We start from the raw sequence: 20,593 nt of genomic DNA on the forward strand, positions 1-20,593 counted from the left end.
GAGAGAGAGAGAGAGAGAGAGAGAGAGAGAGAGAGAGAGAGAGAGAGAGAGAGTAGAGAGAGAGAGAGAGAGAGAGAGAGGGGGGGGGGGAGAGAGCGCCGGGTTACACATGGACAAGTGGAGAGACGAGAAGGGCGGTGAAGTGTGCGGGAGTAAATGCGTTTCGGCCAATCAACGCTTTGGAGTCCCGATTTTCGCATTTCTTTCCTATTAAATCGCCTGGAATAGCTCGTCGATGCTGGGCTCGACCGATGTCACCGTTTCTATCCCGTGTGCCCATGTTGCACGGTGTGTGCGTCCCCGGTAGCGCGAAATTAATCGAGATTCGATCTCATCCGAGGCGACGCAAATTGGAAACTACCCTCAGAAACTAGTTCCGCATAATTTCGACGGGAAAACAAATCTCGGGGAATGGGAGAAGACCCCGCGGCCGCAACCGATATTGTTGACGCCGCGTGACTAGTATGACTCGCTACGCGAAATTTCAAACTTCTAATAAGACAGCAGAACCAAATAAATAAAATCAAACCGGACCTATTTGATTTTTTAATATCCATTTTGTACATCAATAAAATTTCTACCATCAATAAATGATTCTGTTACCCACGTTTTGTTTTCTTTTCAAAACGACATGGAATATAAAATTTCTATTAGCAGTACAAATTGATATAAAATGAATACTAAAAATTGAATAGGCTTGATTTGATTTTGCTTATTTGATCTTGTTAGCTTATTAAAGGTAAATCTCAAGTTTGAATGAGTTTCGATCGATTAGTAGGCGTGCGCGATGTGTATATCGGCTATATTAATTTTTAAGTACCATCGTTCTACCAAGCTGAAAATAATGCCGCGTATAATTCAAAGTGCATTCCAGGTGTTATAATATCCTTGGTTACGCGGGCATCGTTACCGCGCGGATAAGCAGATTATACGAGGTGTATGATTATCTATGTGTATTTATACATTTTCAACGTACGATGGTCCCGGAATTAAAGAGACGGGGATGGTAGGAGTGTGATCGGACGAATTCCATTTAACAATACCAGCGTTACAGCGTTAACACGCGGCACCGGTGCGCAACCTGCTTTGCGAGCTTGCGTATATACGTACACAAGGAAGCTAACAGGAATTATTTTCTCTGTCACAGCAAAATGTTGCATAGAAATGCGGTATTTTAATGTTTTTCCATGGTATAAAAGAGCCTTTCATGTCACGGAGAAATGAAATTCTAGAATGCGCCCGCAATATGATGAAAGGCGGCGCGATGCAATTAAAAGTATTCAAATGAATAAAAGAAGGGATTTTTATCGTGTTATTTCATCAAATCACAAAAATGTTAATATTGTCGTACATCACTTCTATCATACAACGTTCAATATTTGCTCCCTTAATTATAAGACCTCTTAAATGAAACTACTATATATACTGAATTATGTTTATTAATATTTACATTCATCATATTATTAAATCAATCACATTATTAATGCAGCAACAGAGATTATAATGAAGTAGAGAAATATATAATATATATTTATAATTGGATAGAGCAAATTGCATCGACCAGTATTTCCTTCGTTATCAATTTCTGCTTGGAAAAAGACGAGACGCAAGGCATTAATTCGCGCGGTTGTTAAGAGGTCAGTGAACTCTGAGTTACTCCATGCTGCAGTCATCATTGCCGCCGACGCCGTCACCCCTACTACCATTGCCGTCGTCGTCGTCGTCGTCGTCATCGTCATCGTCGTCGTCGTCATCGTCGTCATCGTCGAACGAACTCGTAGGACGCGCGTATTCATTGAAAACAACTACCAACACGTACCTATGTGCGAGGGATACATACGGATGACGTTCATTCTCATATGAAGCTTGGGGGCGAGAGCTTGAGTTCATGCAAACGTGAGACGGGAGTGGCGTGAAGAGGACCGTATGTGCATGTGCATATGTGAGGAGAAAAGACAGAATGTCTCTGGAGGGTGAAAGAGTGCGGGACCGTGCAAAACGAGACGACGACGTCGCAACAACAGGACGGAGATGGAGAAAGCGAAAGAGGAGGTGAATATATATAGGAGACATTGCGGTAGGATAGAGATAGACGGTAGTACTGCAACCAGACCAAGCAGAAAAACATGCATGTTCCGATTGTTTTCAGCACAGCACCCTCGACTGACATGCGTGTGTGTGTGTTGTGCGTGTCGTGCGACGAATGTCCAAACATGAGACGGCGCTACGTATCATACGTGCGTATCATCATTGATGACAGAGGGAACAAAAGAAAAGTCTTTCTATTTCCGTTTCTGGCCGATCTGTAATCATCAAGGGTTCTTTGATGTGTCTTCCCGTCTCTCTAACTTATATGATTTGATTTTTTTGCTGTACTTTATGAATATTTGCGATTCTTTTTGCTGTGGGATAATACAGATGTTAGCAGAAAATTGCAAATGCCGATTGAACGACGCTTGTCCATCTTCCGAGTAAAGTCATTGTTATATCGAATGTAGTAAGAAAAAGTGCTTTTTTCTATAACACATTTTCTACAAACATATTCAGTTATATCAATATCACAAAGAAAATAAAAATGTTGACTACAATTGATTATTATTCGAGTGACAGTTATTTTTTAGCATTTAAGTCTCATCATTAGGTTATAAATGATGTAGGTTTTTTTTTAATGCTTCATTTAATTCTTTAATAATTTAATTACATTTTGTAGAATATATATTTACGTGAGAAAACATTGTTCATCCCTCACAATATGTTTTAATTTTAAAACACTGTCGATACGTAATTTTTATATACAAGTAAACAAAGTTATTGAACGATATACTATGTCGTCAGTTATCACTAAGAGATTTAATCTGCTATGATAAAAGCTAGGATAAACAGAGATAACTTTTAAAAATTCTGTCCATTATATGAGTTTAACTCTCCTGATGATAAATATTATAACAGAGAATGTAATAAATAATTTCAATGTTTAAATAATTTTGTATTATTATATTGTTATATTGTTATATTATTATTATATTGTATTATTATATTATTATTATATTTTATTCAAAAAAGCATTATAAGAAAAGTACTCTCTAAATCTGAATCAGTGGATAGTAGGATCACTAATTACCTAGTGGCATACTTAGCATTGATAATCAGTGAAATTCAACTAAAAAAGAAAGAAATTTGAGCTTTATACTATATAATTAAAATACATTTTCACGTTAATTCCAATCTTCCAATAATATTACAATATTCATTGAATTTAAGTTCATTAAAACGAGATTAATTAGATCATATAATAAAGATTAGCTAGGTTAGGAATCTCATATTTTTAATTTATTGATTGTGACTAGCACTGATATATATATATATATATATAAAAGTTCAGATTATAAATATTTTATCTTTAAAAGTACGAAATGTATAAAAAATTCGTGTTACATTAATTAAGAATGGATTATTTTCTTGTACGTAAAATTTATCTAATTAATTTATTTTAGCAATAGTAATATTGTATCGCTCAGTATCAATAACAAGGATTAACAACAATTTGTTATATTTTTGGAAATCTGAAAGGAAAACAGTATGCCTTTAATTCACGGAATGACTATTTTATTGAACTATTTCGTATTTCAAAACAATCTGAGATCTCATGGAAAACTATCATCTTCTAGCGCTTCAGTAAATCTTATTTCCATCATAAAACGGTTTAGGTATTCACAGCAGCCATTAGATGAAATGCGAGAAGTATGCAAACAAATACGCGCACTGAAGATAACTACATGTCTAATAAGACACATCAATAAAAAATAATTATCAATAATTGCATAGTTAGTAATAATTGCACGAATAGATAAATTCTAATCAAAATGCACATTAAAAAATATTTTTTATATATAATAAAATTATTTTATTCACAGCAGGCAACATTAATGTAAATATTCGAAGAAGCAAATATTTACGTTGAGTATCATATATAAACTATATTATGTACATTTATCGCATTTATCAAGAGCGTTTCTACGTAGATTTTGTTACCTCGGGCTCTTTCGGTTGCTTTTTCCTCTTTGCTACATAAATGTGTTCACAAAATGGAGAACAAATTCATAAAACGTAACTATCCGAGAGATTCGTATTTTGAAATATTGTTCAATTCGGATGCAATGACAATGAATCTCGAAAGTTATCTATTATCTACATCGTTACATCAAAATTAAATTTATTTTATTGAGCATATAAATCAACACGATATTTCATTTAGGTAAGAAGTAATTGTTTATATTTTATATTTATTTTATATTTTATATTTTGAAAAAATAATTGATTAAAATATTGCAAATTTGCTTCAAAGTAATACGCAAAGTATATCATCAAAACTTTATTGCTAGAGAAAAAATTCCTCTGAAGATGTATGCGGTAAACGTGCATGTTCTTCAGTAATGAAGCTCTCGATTTCCAAGTCAAATATCTGTAATGCAATAGACCGCCCCAGGAGCGTGTCACTCACGAAGCTGTATTGACAGCAGTCAGTTGTCTCGAGAAAATCGTGAAGTCGAAATCAAATGCAGTTCGCGAGAGACCACTATCTGTCTTGTCTTTCGTTCTAGCGCGGCGCGAAACAAGTTTAACGATTTCTCATTATCCACTTAGCGGGCATCATTTCTATAAGTCGCTCTTCCAGCCGGCTCGAGGAAGCGGTAAACTTGTGTGAAAACGAACCACAGTCTCGTCGTAATATCTACGACTATCGTGGCGACGAGCTGCGGAATTGCAGTTTCGGCTCGTAATCGCTTTACAGAGATGGGCTTTCTTGCGGCTGACACGGCAGAGATACTCGGCCGTGGGACCACCAAGATAATCCATTTGTTCTCTCGGAAAGAGATCCGGGCCGCAGCTGAGAAAAATTATATGGGGGTACTGAAAAATGTCATCGTTGCACAAAGAAGTTTCCCATGTTTATCCCGTTACACTTAAACTTACTTTATCTCGCTTAAGTTCAATTAGATTTTCCAGAACTTTATAATAACGTTATTATTTAATGATATTACTCGTATAGTGATATTTTGCAGGTACAACTTTTATAACAACTCGGTCGGTAGTAAACAAGTATATAACGGAATTATTTTAAAATAGAAGCTAAAAAAATTAGAGCGTCTCGAGTAAAATCGTTAATTGTTTTGGTCGAAACTTGGAGAATTAATTGAGCAATCGAGAAAACCAATCGCAATGCACGAAACAATTTTCCTGTAATTGCTTCAATGTATTGATAAGGTTTTTCGACTGAAAAAGATGATGATACATGCAACACATGGAAAGAAAGCGCTGAAAACCAGACCAAATATTAATCTCGTTGTTGTTATGTTTCAATACAACGCAATCTCCGAGTAATGAATATTTTTTTTCCAGGGAGCACATATATATATATATTTGGTAGCTTTTCGAATGTTCCCCTCCCGGCAACTTTCCAAAATAACCGTTGCGGTTGCGTCACCGAATATTGGAATGATATGAGCATCGTATTTTTCATATCGCGTGGCAATCTATTCCTCTTTCGAGAGTACGTACTCGGCGCTCGTCGAAAGTTTAATTTAGCCGTCAGTAGACCAGCCGTAAATTAAATATCAATTTTTACTTTCTATCGTTATTTTTGGACATTTTAAACGCCGACGTTTAACCCGTTCAATATTATATGTTTACATATGTATAAGCATTTTATACGTAATACAATGTAACTTTACAGATATATATATATCAATAAACTCTTTACAGTGGATGTAAGTAGTGCAGCGAAAAATCTGTAACTGTTGAAAGAACTTTGTTAAAATTGACCTTAATCTTTAATCTTCTTTAGTCAACTCTCTCTTTAGTCAACCTTTTTAATAATTTGATTCATATTTTGCCTCGATGGAGTTAAAGTCCTTGAGTATCTATTACTGAAAACAACTTGAAAAAATTAAGCAGTTTCTGAGAAATCTTGTAGACAATTGGATGAATAAACGGCCAAAGTAATACTGTAAAATTATAGTTTGTAGTAGATAGTTTGTTACACTGCATTATTCAATAAACATATAAAAATTTTAATATCTTATCAATAATCAATAAAATATTTGATTTCATCATATCATTACTTTAAAAATGTGATTAGATAAAAATAATAGCACTAATTTAAAATGCCTGTAATGTGTATATAATTTTGTATGCATTATATGCTTTCATAATTTCATTTGAATTATTTGGCCTATTATAGAAGAGAATACTACTCGCAAAAAGATTTCTTTTCAAAGGAAGTTAAGTTAAGCTAGTTGCTAGCCATTCATAATCGTAGTAAAAAGCGAGCGATTTGTCCTCGCGCAAACACGAAAACATAATCTTCATGATATTTTCCAAATGCAATATCCTTGAGATCTAAGTGGATTCGTGCGCATAAATCGACGGTATGCTCATTTGCATAATTGAAACCACTCAAAACAATTGGATGCGAATTAGCGAGCGGAAGGTAAAATTGCAAGCTCGCAGCGTTCTTATATTATCCGAAGAAACTTCATCATCAACTAGCTCGAAAAGAAGAAAGAAAAAGAGGATGAGTTCTAATGTATATCTAAATATTCAGCTTTTTTCCATCAATATTTGTTCGTGTTTGAAGAGAAATAAAATCAAATTTGAAAATTTTTTAAAATTATTACTCTCTAAATCTGAATCAGTGGACAATCACTGATATCAGTCTCAAGTATGCCACTGGTAATCAGTGAATTAAGTGAGATTCCTAACTTAGCTAATCTTTATTATGATCTAACTAACTTTGTTTTATGCTTAAATTTAATATGATATTGGAAGATTGAAATTAAACATGCAAATATTTTAGTTATATAATGCTCAAATATTCTTCCTTTTTTAATTGAACTTCATTGATTATCAGTGCCAAGTATGCCACTGGGTAACTAGTGACTATTCACTGATTCAGATTTAGAGAGTATCTACATATACATTAAATATATAAAAGACAAGATTTTTTTAAATTTTTCCTTTGCTTTCTTTAGGAGATAAAATATAGTAAATTATATTAAATTACGTTAAAATTGTTTCGAAATCATATTTCTGGCTTTCTTCAATCTTTCATGCTAAACAATTCAATAAAAATCTTTGTACTGTAGGAAGAGAAGATATATGTAATAATAAAAATTTAACGTAGAGTTGAGAAATATTGTATCACGTCTCACAAGCGACTGCTCTCATTTCAACAACGATAAATCGCTCGTCATCATATATTGAATAATCCGTCTTAATACCGTTGTATATACATAAACAGTCCTAGCGTCTCAAGTCTAAACGATAAACGCTCTATTCTACAATAATTTTTTTCCTTCTCCGATTTCATTTAATTTTTTTAAACCATTTGAAAGAAAGGAAATTAAAGTACAACATAGTGAGAATAAATTTTCATATTTAAGAAATTCATATATATGTCCATATAGAAAAGTATCGGAAAAAACAACGAATATAAGAGTAGGTGAGAAGACACGTGACATGCACATGTTGTTGTCTGTACATGCATATACTAACAAATTCTTACGAGGTTTATCGATAGAAGTGCCAATTTGCACCTATTTTGTTCTCTTTTGACAAAAAAGATGAGAGCGGAAAGTATCTAGTCGAGAATAGCGCAGACGAGTACTACACGAGATTATGTGCAAAATAGAAGAGCAAAAAGAACTAGGCAAAGATAGAAAGAGAAAGAGATAATACAAAATCGTAATACAAAAATCGAATACGATGAGATCTGTCGAGAAAAGTAGATGACGCATTGCGTTTATATCGAAATGAGATCGAGAAAGATGTATTGATCGAGGCTCAAGGAGAAAAAGTATAATTGAAGCTGTTATCCTAGAGAAAAGAAAAGAGAGTTAGAGCTACCTGTTATTCAGATTTTACGTTGCGATGCATCCAGCGTGCTTCAGTACAGTTGATTTACTCGATACATGCTACGAATTGTTTTTGGCGGACGTGCGGTTTTATTGAACGCTGATCGAATATCAAACGACGGCGCCCGCACTCTGTTTCGCCGTGTCCGCCTCTGTTTCGCCGTGGATCCGGAAGCCGGTGTTAAAGAGTCCAAACGATGCCCGAACAATCGCCGAGCGTTTGACAGTTTAAAAATGATTTAATGTTGGTACAGTCGATGTTATAACGCCAGCTTTATCGTTGCACGCACTGAAATAGGTTTCCCGAGAATCATAAAATCACCTGTACCTCAATTTTATCTCACCTCAAACTATCAACAACAGCGCGATATTTTAATTCTGAATATGTCTGGAATTATTTACGAGGGATACGAATACATTTTTTCAATGAGAAACTATGATATATTCCGTTCACTGCAAGATTGTTGGGCAACATAACTATTTTTAACGAAATAGATAGAGTGACAAAAAAGTTTGTGAGAAAATTTTCTGTGTTTATCAAATTATTACCAGGTAGCAAGCTGATTTATCGTCATTTTGATGTCAAAATGTCATTAAAAACATCACATTTTGACATTAAAAAAACGATAAATAACGTCAGTTTGTTATAATAAAATGTATTTAAAAAAATAAATTGTGTTAGTTATCTTATTAACTATCAAAAAGACTCTAAAAAATTTTTATTGAATGATGAATTGAAAACCGCTCTACTGGCTGCTCGGGAAAATTCATCCGTGAAAAGATACCATCATTGATGCATTTCCAAAACACATTAAAACTTGTATCAAAGCTAAAAGTGGCTATTCCGAAATTAAGTATTATTTTAGCGTTTAATAAGATATAATTAAGAGTACGTAGTTTTGTAAATATATGTTAATAATGATTCAAATACAAACAACGAATACAAAACTTTATGTCCAATTTTTTAATCGCTCTATAATGTTCACAAGTCATTTACTGTCAAACATATTTAAATACATTCATGTATTGATCTAAGGAAAGGAATATGCAGAGCACGATAAACGCATTTGAAATTCAGACTTGATCTTGTAAAGATCGATCATATATCACATATATCACATTGTGATTCACATCGTTACAAATAACGCATGGAAAAACACGTAATGGTGCAGACGAGAAATTCTATGGTCGGCGACGAGATACGAACTACAGAAACGATGCCGACGAAATCGACGATCGATTCGTCTCGACCACATCGTTATCATCGTTATTAACTGTAGAGGGGTAGAGTTCCGAGGAAGAAGAAAACGGTGGATCGTGACCGTATTTATGATGCAAGGACTGAAGACTACTCGGACGATAATATGGCCTGCGAAATAAATCGTTAACGCGCCGATTTCTCCGTGAAAATGCCTATGGGGCGATGATTTTGAATTCCGCTCACACAATCCGGCGATGTCAGGGTGTCGCAGAGGGACCTGTACTCTGTCCTGCGCGTCGTCAAAATAATCGCGCGAGTAACGGAGTAGGATGAGTTCTGGCAAGGTGTGATGGCACTTAAAATTACAAGGCGCATACGAGAATGTCGGAACGTGAATTTCACCCTATCGAAAAGCTTTCCTTTCCTTTCATATGTCCGTTCGACCAACGAATCCCAGACTGCAAATTTCCATCTTATATATATAAATCAGATCCTAAGAGAATACTGCTGAACTTTCGGCAAAACTGTCACGGATTTGCATTATTTATTTTAAAATTTTGTCACTGTGACGTAATATAATTTCAAGTTGGAAAACTAGGATTGCTGCATCTTTACAGGATTTTGGCGAACCTATAAACCGAATGTAAAACTTGATTTACCGCATGGACCAAGTACGTGAGCAGGGATTACGAAGGGCCAAGCATTACAGTAGACTGGTTCCGTAATAGTGCGGATTTACGATGACGGGCATCTCCGTGGCTTGCATTTCAGACACGCGAGAAAATTGCATCATGTATTGTAAGGCGCAATGTTGCCCAAGGGGCAATACTCGTACGATGCTTTGTATTTTTCACATTTATAACGAAGGAAGAGCCGGGAACTATATTCCAAAACGAACGCATGAACACTTCCTCAAATTATTGATTTCACCGAGAAAATATGATATCTCGCGGAAATATTCGAATAACTAACTAGCAGCAAGACGTTGCAAGTGGGAAAAAGTTGTATTTTTAAATAAAATCGATTGTTTGATTCGCAATCGCGATTGCGCCGCTTCTTGCATGCGCTGCAGAAAGTTGCGACATTCTCGTAGATTCGTCGCGGTCGATTACCAATGATCGAATTTTCCACTACACTCCCACAGGAGTTCGGCGGATAGTATCGGAGTTTACAAGTTTCTTCGATCTCGCGTGACGCTTACCATCGTTGAATTACCCGATGAGAGTGTCAGTGTAAGTTGGCGAATTATTGTCGCGTCTTTAGCACAAAGTTTCGGCCAGCGCAGTTTATCTCACGATAAATCTCCATGATGTATTTATACACGTTACACGTGAATGTTGATTCGTGTTCTCACAGTCGATTACAACGGCATTAAACATCGTCCATAACATCGTCATAAAATTGGAGAATGGTTAGCTTAGAGAAGCGAGAAAATGCAAAAGACGCGTATAAGAGATATTAAATAAACGACGACATTAAATAAACGTTCAAATATTTTGTACCATCGGTTTTCTCTGTTGATCGGGAAAGTCGCGGGACGCAGTCGCACGTTATGTTATTTCCATATAAATCCCCGGAGTTATTTCCAGAATGAAAATAATATTCGGATAATGCCGTTTCATTTGCGCGCCGTGTGGAACGCGGCGTGAAATAAAAAAACGCTGGAATATCGCGACGTTATCAACGCGAGTCTATTATATGTACGCGTTTACAGGTGTCGGAAAGAGGAAAAATGCAATGAGAATGGCGCCAACCGGACTGCATTTTCAAAGGCCTGGTAGTTTAAATCCGGTGACGTATTTATCCGGCCAAATAAACGAAAACCGTCGACGAAATCATTCCGACGCGACATTAATGAAAATTGTAGCCTCGGCATTGACTGTTCCTATCACCGGTGCGCGTACGGCCGATTAAGCGTTACTACCCAGCGCCAGCTTAATTACGCAATCCACGCACGCGAGAATAATTCGAGAATTCATCCCGGTAGTTTGTTAACGCCGATCGATCGGCAAGTCTTTTAATTTCTGTCGCAAATAAATTGCCCAGCTATGGCGAGCAAGGTGAAAAGCGCGTGTACCGGACGCCCCCATCGTGATTGCACCGAAAAGGCAATAAACCAATTCGTCTTATTACTCGACCGGTTGCAATTACCGGCGATGCATCGACGGCGCGGCGGTGGCGGTTCCCGCTTTGTTTCTCCTGCAGTTTTCCAGCCGAGATTTATGGTGAGGCAGCAGCGCAAGATCTGCGGTAGCAACGCAATGGAAGCGTGGAAATCCAGAAAAGGAAAGGAGAGAAAGTCGATGCCGGGCGATAACATTTTTCCGTTTCGCTGTTTACGACCAGTAAAACTAAGATCCCCGACTACCAAAAAACCGATAATGTCTCTGTACTCGCCGTCTGTTACTCGTTCGGATGCCATAAAATCGCGGTAATGTTGTAATCACCTTTTCCTTCAGCCGTTTGCGATCACTTCGTTTCGTCGAGAAAAGAAAAAGAGAGTAAAAGTGGAAGAAACAAGGTGTATCGGCTGTTTCATTACTGTTTGAAATAATCACCGTATAAAAACTTAAGAAGTTGTTTCGTCATATTTCCATCTATTCTTCTATCCTTATATCAAAGATTTCAGTTACGATTTATTCATTTATCAATTAATAAATTTGATTTTTAACAATTATAATTGATATCAATCATCTGGCAAAGATTGTACAAATATTAACATTATTACATTGAAAAAGAGTCTGCATTTATTGAAATTCTGATTGAAAATGGACAAATCAGAATTTTCTGATTTATTATAATTTTAGATAATTCAGAATTTGATTGATATAATTATAATTGTCTAATTTGAGCATTTTCAACCAGAAATTTTTCTCAGTGTATAATAAATGTCAGTTATATAAAAAAATTAATAATGAATTCGTTTAATATAATATATAAAGCACTTCGTATATATATAAATGCATAACTACTGCAAATATTCATTTAGGAACTACCATCAATTTTGCTAACAACAATCAGGTTACGAGGTGATTCGTTCTGATTAGTTGATGCCTGACCTACGGAACAAACGCTGCATCATCGTCGTCAGGGCACTTTCTCGTGCGCGTAATACATGCGAATTATTTCGATCCGTGCGGGTAAAGGCTCTGTAGATATGCGTTTCGTGACGGTCTAGAATTTCATGTCACCCCGAGACCGCTGGGTTAACGTATGACTCGGGAAGTTGCCACGATAAAGAGTGAGGTTTGACGTAGCGCAGATAAAGGATTATGCCGATTAACAGCTACGGTTTAAGAAAAAAAAGAAGGAATGTACGGCTTGTGTAGCGACGTCACGAAGGTGCAATCTACAGTACTGTAATCACATCATCAAGCGGCGCGCCGTATTGGAATCTACTTTAGAGATGGAAAATGGGACATTGGGTTAAGATTAGATAGCGGATTATATGTATTGATTGTACAAGATTAGCTCGTATAATAAGATAAAATTTGATGGAACTGAGAGTTTAGCGAGAAAGAAATTAAATAAGAGGTAGCTATGACGATAAGGCCGGTTTGTTTTATTAAGCGATAATACATAAGTGGATAATAAATTTTCGGTGAATTAACGGTAGATAAACGACTCGCTATTATGCACCTATGTACTCGCTAACCCGCTATACGTATAAATTGCGCATGTCATGCGGTAAGTATAGCCGCGCGATAGACGAGTCCAGCGGTTGACGTACGACGATCCGTGTACACCCACTTCGTGCATCAACGTCATGATGCTAGTTAGAGGTCGATTCACAGCGACCTCTTCAAGATAGATACTGAAGATTATGCATAAAATGCAGGAGGCTAGCCGGTAGCAGTTGACCGAAACGACGAAGGAGAGGCTGACGTTACCTCACCCATAATTAGACGGTAATAGTCAGTAGATTAACTGAAGAGATTCAGTAGTAGTTATAGTTTATCGCATGCAACGAACTCTCTCTTTCTGCCCTAACCGCGAACTCTCTGATTTTCTCTCGTTGCTTCTTCCTCTCAGGGTAATCTTCTTCCGTCGTCGTAGTCTAGCTTTCGATGTACTTAGAGGTTACCGCATCCAAAAGCGACAAGTTTCGAAGGCTTGCCTCTTCAACCAAGCATGAGACGTTCTAACCTCTTCCACTCCCTGCCCTCAAGATAGAGTTCGTTATTCTAACTCTACCAGCCTGGCCCAGTCTCGAGGGAGTAGCGGATACTTACGAGGATTTGCCAAAGTTAGAAGGTCGATGGGCCAAGAAACGGAAACTGATCATGACAAAGTGGACCGAGGGTGGGTCTACAATTTGCGGAATTCAGAGATTCACGTAATTAATGGCGTGACGGCCGTTGGATTTGCGGTGATTTGTGTTATCTACTGTTAAACGCAGCTTTATGTTCCTACATCTTAATCAATTTCAGTTAATTAATTGTGTCTTTTCAATTTGATTTAAATAGGTTTTAAATTGTAAAAATCTTAATACATATTATACATACAAAATTATGTATAGCGATGGAAAAAATGATAAACTTCTTTTTAACGACTTTATGATTGATTATAAAAAATGAAGAGATGAAACAAAGACACTTTTAATAAATACAATGGAAGGGTAGTTGCAGTAAGTAACGCAAGTATTCAATGAATGACTTAGTTTGTTCCATCGTCTAGTGAAATTCGAGTTTCTTTCAATTTGCTCTTCATTTCTTTCCCTTGCTCTCGAAACAAGAAGCGCGCTAGCTTGACTCGCACCATTACATCGTGGATATCCGGAGAACACGTCTTGCAAGCGGACATTTTCTTTCTTTTTTTTATTTGCTTCCATCTTCAGTTAGATCCCCCACTCTAACCAATTTCTTCAGTCTCGTGTTGCTTTTTATCGCAACCACCTTCGAGGCAATCTTTACATCGGTGTCATTGCCCGGGCTTGCCATCCTTACTCCCGCCTTTCCATTGACCTGTTTCGTGACCCACAATTACTCCTTGAAATTGACTCCGACATCTCTGCTCCCGAGGGTTTATTGAAACTTCATACCTTTCTCGACGGTAGAGCGTCTTCTCTACATCTCTCTGTTCGCCTGTGCCTCCCTATTTGCCTCTCCAGCTCATTTTAGTTGTTTTGTTTTAGAATAGCACATTAATTGTTTGATGTTTTTCTATTAATATATTTTTTTATATATTTTCTATGCTGTTTTTTTTACGTTATCATTCTAATATATAGGTATAAATTTTCTTTCAACAAAAAATATAATTTCGATATCAAATACTTAATTTATGATTATTAAATGTAAAATTTATAGTAATAGTAAAATCTCATTTTTTTTATTTCATTGTTCTTAGTTTTTTTGCTAAATGTTCTATTATTACAAGTAAATCTTTTGAAGTTCAGTAATGATCATTTTTAATTAACTATTGTTTTATGAAAATCTCATTAATAAACGATTTTTCAGTGAACGCGTATATATGATTTAATTCAATAACTTGAACGATAATTGTGCGTGAACATAGCAGAAAAAATAATTCTCCAATTTTTCCAGTCAATTTGATTGTCGTTTAATCAAATTTTGAAAGCCATTTTGGGATAACTCGATTTCAAACCACACAACGGATTTATCAAATCATCGCGATGTACATCGATTATGGGCTCGATCGTCCCTCGAGCCACAGCAGCATTTTTCTTCATCACTTAGAGGTGGGAAAACTTTTTCTCCCCATCTTCCATGGCAAAGTTCTCCCCTTGTGGGATAAAGATTAGAGCTGTGTTTTTGCGAATACTGCTCTTCCCCTCTGATATCGGAATGACTCGGAACTGATGCACATTTCTCTTTCTCCCCTACACATTTGTCAAACCCTTCGAGCTCTTCAGAAACATGCGAAAACTACGAAGATAAGCGTAAGAATACTCATTAAGAAAAATCACCAGAAGAAAAATCATCTTATATCTGTGATTAAACATCCTTATATAATATATGTTTTTGTTATCTTGAATGGTTTTTTTGAAATATTCTTCTACAATAAGTTTTCTATTTTAACAGACAGATGACATTTCTTGTGTAATATCATCTAAATACAATTACAGAGTTAGCGATCGTTTAGCTGATCTGGTATAAAGTAATTTGGTGTTCTAGCACGCGCGCGGGAGAAGTTTACTTTAAAGTTACAGTCATGATATCTCGCGCTGAGAGTTATAAGTTCGTATTTATTCATTCATTTTGTATACACGCGGCATACATATTCATGTCTTTAAGAAAAGACAGAGCGACGTAACTTTACTGAATATTCGTTTGAAGATGAACGTCTAACATTTGCTCCAAAGACGTGTCCGGAAATATGGTAAATGTCGAAACAGTACTACTTTGAAGCAATAATAACTATGCAACTGACGAATGCTTTAAAATATAATAGCGCGTCTCAAGATTTTCCGAGAACACGTCACTCAATATCAATGCCATCTCGATGGAATATTTAATGAAAGTCTGAAAAGCAAGAGAATATAACGAACAACTTAAGAAATTATATTCCGAAAACATTATTTGTATATCCAAGCACAGCGGAACTTCTCCGCGCTATTAATATAATAAGTCAACTTTTCAACTCCTTTCTACATAATATATATAATGTTCACAATGGCGCTTTAGAAGAGAATCCATCGAATCATCGCTTAAGAATTCCGCGCAATTGTGATTGCCATAAAAATTGGAAATATCATGAGACAATTGCGATGTAGATACGTGGTTCCCAAGGTATGGATATACAATATCGTATCGAGCTAGGCAAAGACGAATGCAAGGGAGCCTTACGAAGAACCATAGAGCAAGGCAAGGAGATAGACGCAAGGGGCGAAGAGAGGATATAGGCAAACGCTGGCAAACGGCAGCATTAAGTTTATGGGTGCATTGCGGTGGTTCTAGACTCTTGGCTGGCTGGTTCCAAGTATAAGGGATGCTTGGCATGGGAGTCACGCGCCCCGACAATTATTTCACCCTTCCACGGAGACCAGCACGTTCTTCCTTCCTCATCGGCCTTTTGCCTTCGTGTTCCTACGCTCCTTATTGGTAGACGTTGCAGTCGCAGTAGAAGCCAGCGTGGTAACTCAGCCCCCTTTCCCCGCTACTTGTGCTTTCCTTTCTCGAACTACAGAGTTCTAATGTTAGCCGACGCCACTAATCTTAGCGCACCTGGCTCTACGTGTATTGCGCCGGCAATCGTCATAATTATTCGATAACTCATGGTGGAACGCAGCGCGTTCTGCGGCGCGATAGTCTCGCGGCAAAGTATTGTCATAAGAGAATAAGGACTAATTAATTTTTTTGGATATATGTATAAATATATTTTAGACTTGTTATTTTTTCATATGATATTCATGCCTACATCGATATTTAGAAAAATTCTTGATATTTCTAAGTATATCTTCTGATTGCAACTGAATAACGAATATTTACTTTCTTTATTCTTAATGACTCAATAAGTAAACTATAAAAAAAAAGATTTCTATATATCTATATATCTATTAATGCACAAATTATATATAACATAAAATTATGAGAGTTATATACTGATTTGCTGAACAATAAAAAATCAATCTATCATTATTTTGAAACACACTGTTAAATCTACAGTGTTTGATGCTATATGGTATGCTGACAAATTGGCACTATATAGTTTTAAATTCAATCATTGCAGTATAAAATAATATGATTGAGCAGGAGCAGTGACAACTCAAATTAGATTAAACTTGATACTACAGATTTAACAGTATATAATGTTCCAATAAATGTATTATACGATGATGAACTTTAGAGAACGAGGTTAAAGAGACTTTAATCGTATTACGGAATGCACTGTCGTAGGTGGTGGTTTCCCGTCAACGGTAACCAGTGTCGAGAGAGAAGAGTGATAAAAAGCCGTTAAATCACATCCCAAGAATCTAAATTATCTTCCACCAGGAACGCGAGTACTTTGGTCACGGTGGTACCAGGGGCCTGGGAATTTATTGAACGCTAACCACCGGGCAACATTCCTACTCGAAAGTATTCCGTAAAACAATTCAGGATGAACGACATACCATTTCCCGCAGATAGGCGATCTATTGTCACGAGATTGACGTAACTACTCAAATGCTGTGCAACTATGATGTGATATTCCGTCATTTCTTTCGAAAGACACTATTTTTATATCGATGTTTCGATAGCTGAAAATTGCTATACAAGATTAATGTAAACCGGAAATTACCGCTGCTGTGGAAACTCATTACCGAAAATGTCGTGCTGTTCAAAAATTGTCTTGCATTTTCTTCATGACGTTCCGCTCAATTTCCGCCTCGCTCCGTTATTGCCCAACGCACGTACAGCCTTTACGTCTGACCTCTTTAAAAAGATTCCTTGTCGCCGAGACTTTCGTTTTGTTACCTTTCTCTTTTCGAGTTTTCCACTCCTTATTGCACCGATTTTTTTTTTATCAATACTTTCCGTGCAGTACGTGTATGATCGGGAATTTCTAACCAAGATTCTCTGCAGGAATACAAACGGAACGGAAATCACGCGAAGAATTATATAAAAGATAAAGATGTATTCCAATACGTAGGCAGAGAAAGTAACCGAAACAGAAAAAGCTGCTGACTTCTTCCTGGCGAACGAAAGCGAACTGTCGTCCCCAACATTGAGCCAAAGTAAATAACTCTCGATTTTCTCTTTGCGAATCTCAGACGACAGGCAGGATGCATCGTCGCTTGGCCATCTTGAATCAGTGCCAGTTTATATACAAGGGAAAGAAAACAACTCTGCCATTTCGTTGCCGACATCAAACCGAAATCAACGTTAGCGGAGTTTCTTGGCGACTGACGAGACGGCGATTACAAGTAGAATGTCGGCGACAAATCAATAATGTCGTTTCATTTAAAATTCATCAGGTGACTTCTATCTTATAAATAACAGCTCATTTAACGATTCGTTTTTACTATTGAGAAAGAAAAAACAAAAAATTTACTTCGTCGCGCAAGACTATATAATTTTCATTGAAACAAATAAATAAACCACATAACACAATAAGGAATTATATAATAGATTGTTATACTTTTATACCCTTCAATTGATATTGAAGAAATATGATGCTACTGCTGTGGAAAAAACAACCGCTCGTTTTTGGAATTGCTACCAATTTTATATACGCTAAACACAGAGCGACGGAGGAAATGCGATGTTTTAGCCAGTTTCTTTTTTTCGTCCGCTGAGAAAGGCAAATTACACAAGAGCGGTTACCACGCGTGGCGGCTAGGTTGAAGCAAAAGCAGGGAATGTGGTAGGAGCTGGCAATTATTCAAGTAGAATTATAAAAACAAATAGAGTCGGCTTCTAGACACCGGGACTGCGGGGGTGGTCGACGAGAACAGGCACGGGGGTGTCGGCACGGGTCTGATTCAGTGCCGGGTTACGCTGGGTTACGTTGGTTCGTTCACATAAATATGAATGCGCTCGCGGCTCTCATTAAGTCTCTCTGCCTTCATTTATTTGTCCTCCCACCCTCATTGTTCATGATTCTTATTTCTCTTTCGGGGAATTATGCAACCAACAAGAGCTCCTCGTGTAAATTAAAACTTTTGGTTCTTGCACGATAGTATTATACGAAGTCAAATCATTTAAGTCATAATAGATTCTTTCAGTCGAATTTAATAAACAATTAAGTGGAGACTTTTAGTAGAAAGAAGATTAATCTCAGATTTTCAAAAGCCATTATGCTACCATGGAGATATGTTTCTGTGAAATCAATGAATTATATTCTTTCTAGTCAAGACTTCTTCATCTCGTCATTTAATAATCTACCACAAAGTAATACTGTATGTCTATCATTAATCTTCCTTTAGATGCAATTCAAATCTATCTCTGCCTTAAATCTAGTGACTTCCCGCTTTCTCTCTCTCTCTCTCTCTCTCTCTCTCTCTCTTTCTCTCTCTCTCTCTCTCATCTTTTCTTCTCACCATTTTCCAAACTCTCCCGTCTAATTTGCTCATCCCAACGCTACCATTATTTCCGCCGAACGAGTGCCGGGTCCTATAAACCGCGCTTCTATAAAACCGTCCGCAGATTCACGACTTCGGCTCTCGAGAGTGCCGCGATATAACAACCAGTGCAAACGAATCGCTGGTGACTATGACGACGGAGCCTCACATCAACGCTATCAAAGTCACATTCGTCGGCTGCTCGTCGTCGACGCCGTTGTCCCGTTGTCATTCACGAGTAATGAGAGACGTTTCTGCCCGCCAATGACAGGGCTGTCTCACCCTCGAGGGACAACCATCGCTTCCACTATCCACTTTGAGCGTTCGGTACATTGCCAGATCTCCGAGTATTTTCGGCATCCTCGTCGCTGGTCGGGTCCTTTACTTTACGAGCGGGGAGACCACGACGGCGTTCCTATTAAGGCGTACGACGCAAACTCCCTCGTCGCTCTTCGTGAACATATCGCATGATTATTATTTATGCCCCATCCGAAGCACTCGCCGGGTGTACGCGCGACGCGACTCTATGCCATCAGCACCTTTCTCTTCCCAGTCGGGTCGGGTCCCACTAGATTCGACTCTCCTTTGGCGTCGTGCGTGTGAACGCCTTCCTTGCTTTCCACCTCTCTAGAGGAGCGAGCGGTAATCCTTCCCGATAAATCAAGCGACGTAATCTCGCATCGCCAACAAATTTTGCGACGATTGAACGTTTCTCAGGAAGGAGGACATTCCACGATATCTCTATGTTCGACGATATATATTTTGCATCCGGGATTCTCGCGCGTAAAGTCATCCTTTCTCCGCTCCTCGATAAAATGTACATTATGGATTTATCTTTCTATTGCAACGAAGGCAACATGCAGAAATGTACGATACGTATGATATTTTAATTCAACGTTGATTGCCTTAAATATATTATTTTTTATCCAAGAACAGATTGCAATTTTATGTGGATAAATAAGTTTTATCGCTTTACGTTTCGCAACATGCCGGTACAGTAAAATAGAACATAATAGAATAAGATTTCCAATTCGATATTTTTGCGTAATGGTGTAGATACGATTTAGACATTCTGTTGCCTCGGAAAGTTACAAATATATTCTATACTACATACGAAAAATTCTTACTTATAGATTACTTACATTTTGAATTGAGAAAAGACTTTGCGTTTCTTTCCTCTTTTCCATGAAATGTTATCTTTCGAAAGGTTAAATAGACTCTTGTTCTGTGCTAGGATACTTTGCAAAGTGTAAGAACTTTCCGCGGAATTAGAGAAAGAAATAAAAACGCAAAGCAGATAGAAAACAAAAAAAAACGGTGCGAAATTTTCACAGCGGGCATTATTCGAAGAGAGAAAGAGGAAGGGTACCAGGTCAGTGACAGAGGAAAAGAGAATGAGAATGAGAACATGCGAGAGAACGAGAATCAGAAAAAGAGAGAAAGCGAGAGTGAGTGAGCGAGAGAAAAAAACGTGAGGTT

The sequence above is a fragment of the Atta cephalotes genome, assembly GCF_000143395.1.
Source record: "Atta cephalotes unplaced genomic scaffold scaffold00053, whole genome shotgun sequence".
Classification (NCBI taxonomy): Eukaryota; Metazoa; Arthropoda; class Insecta; order Hymenoptera; family Formicidae; genus Atta; species Atta cephalotes.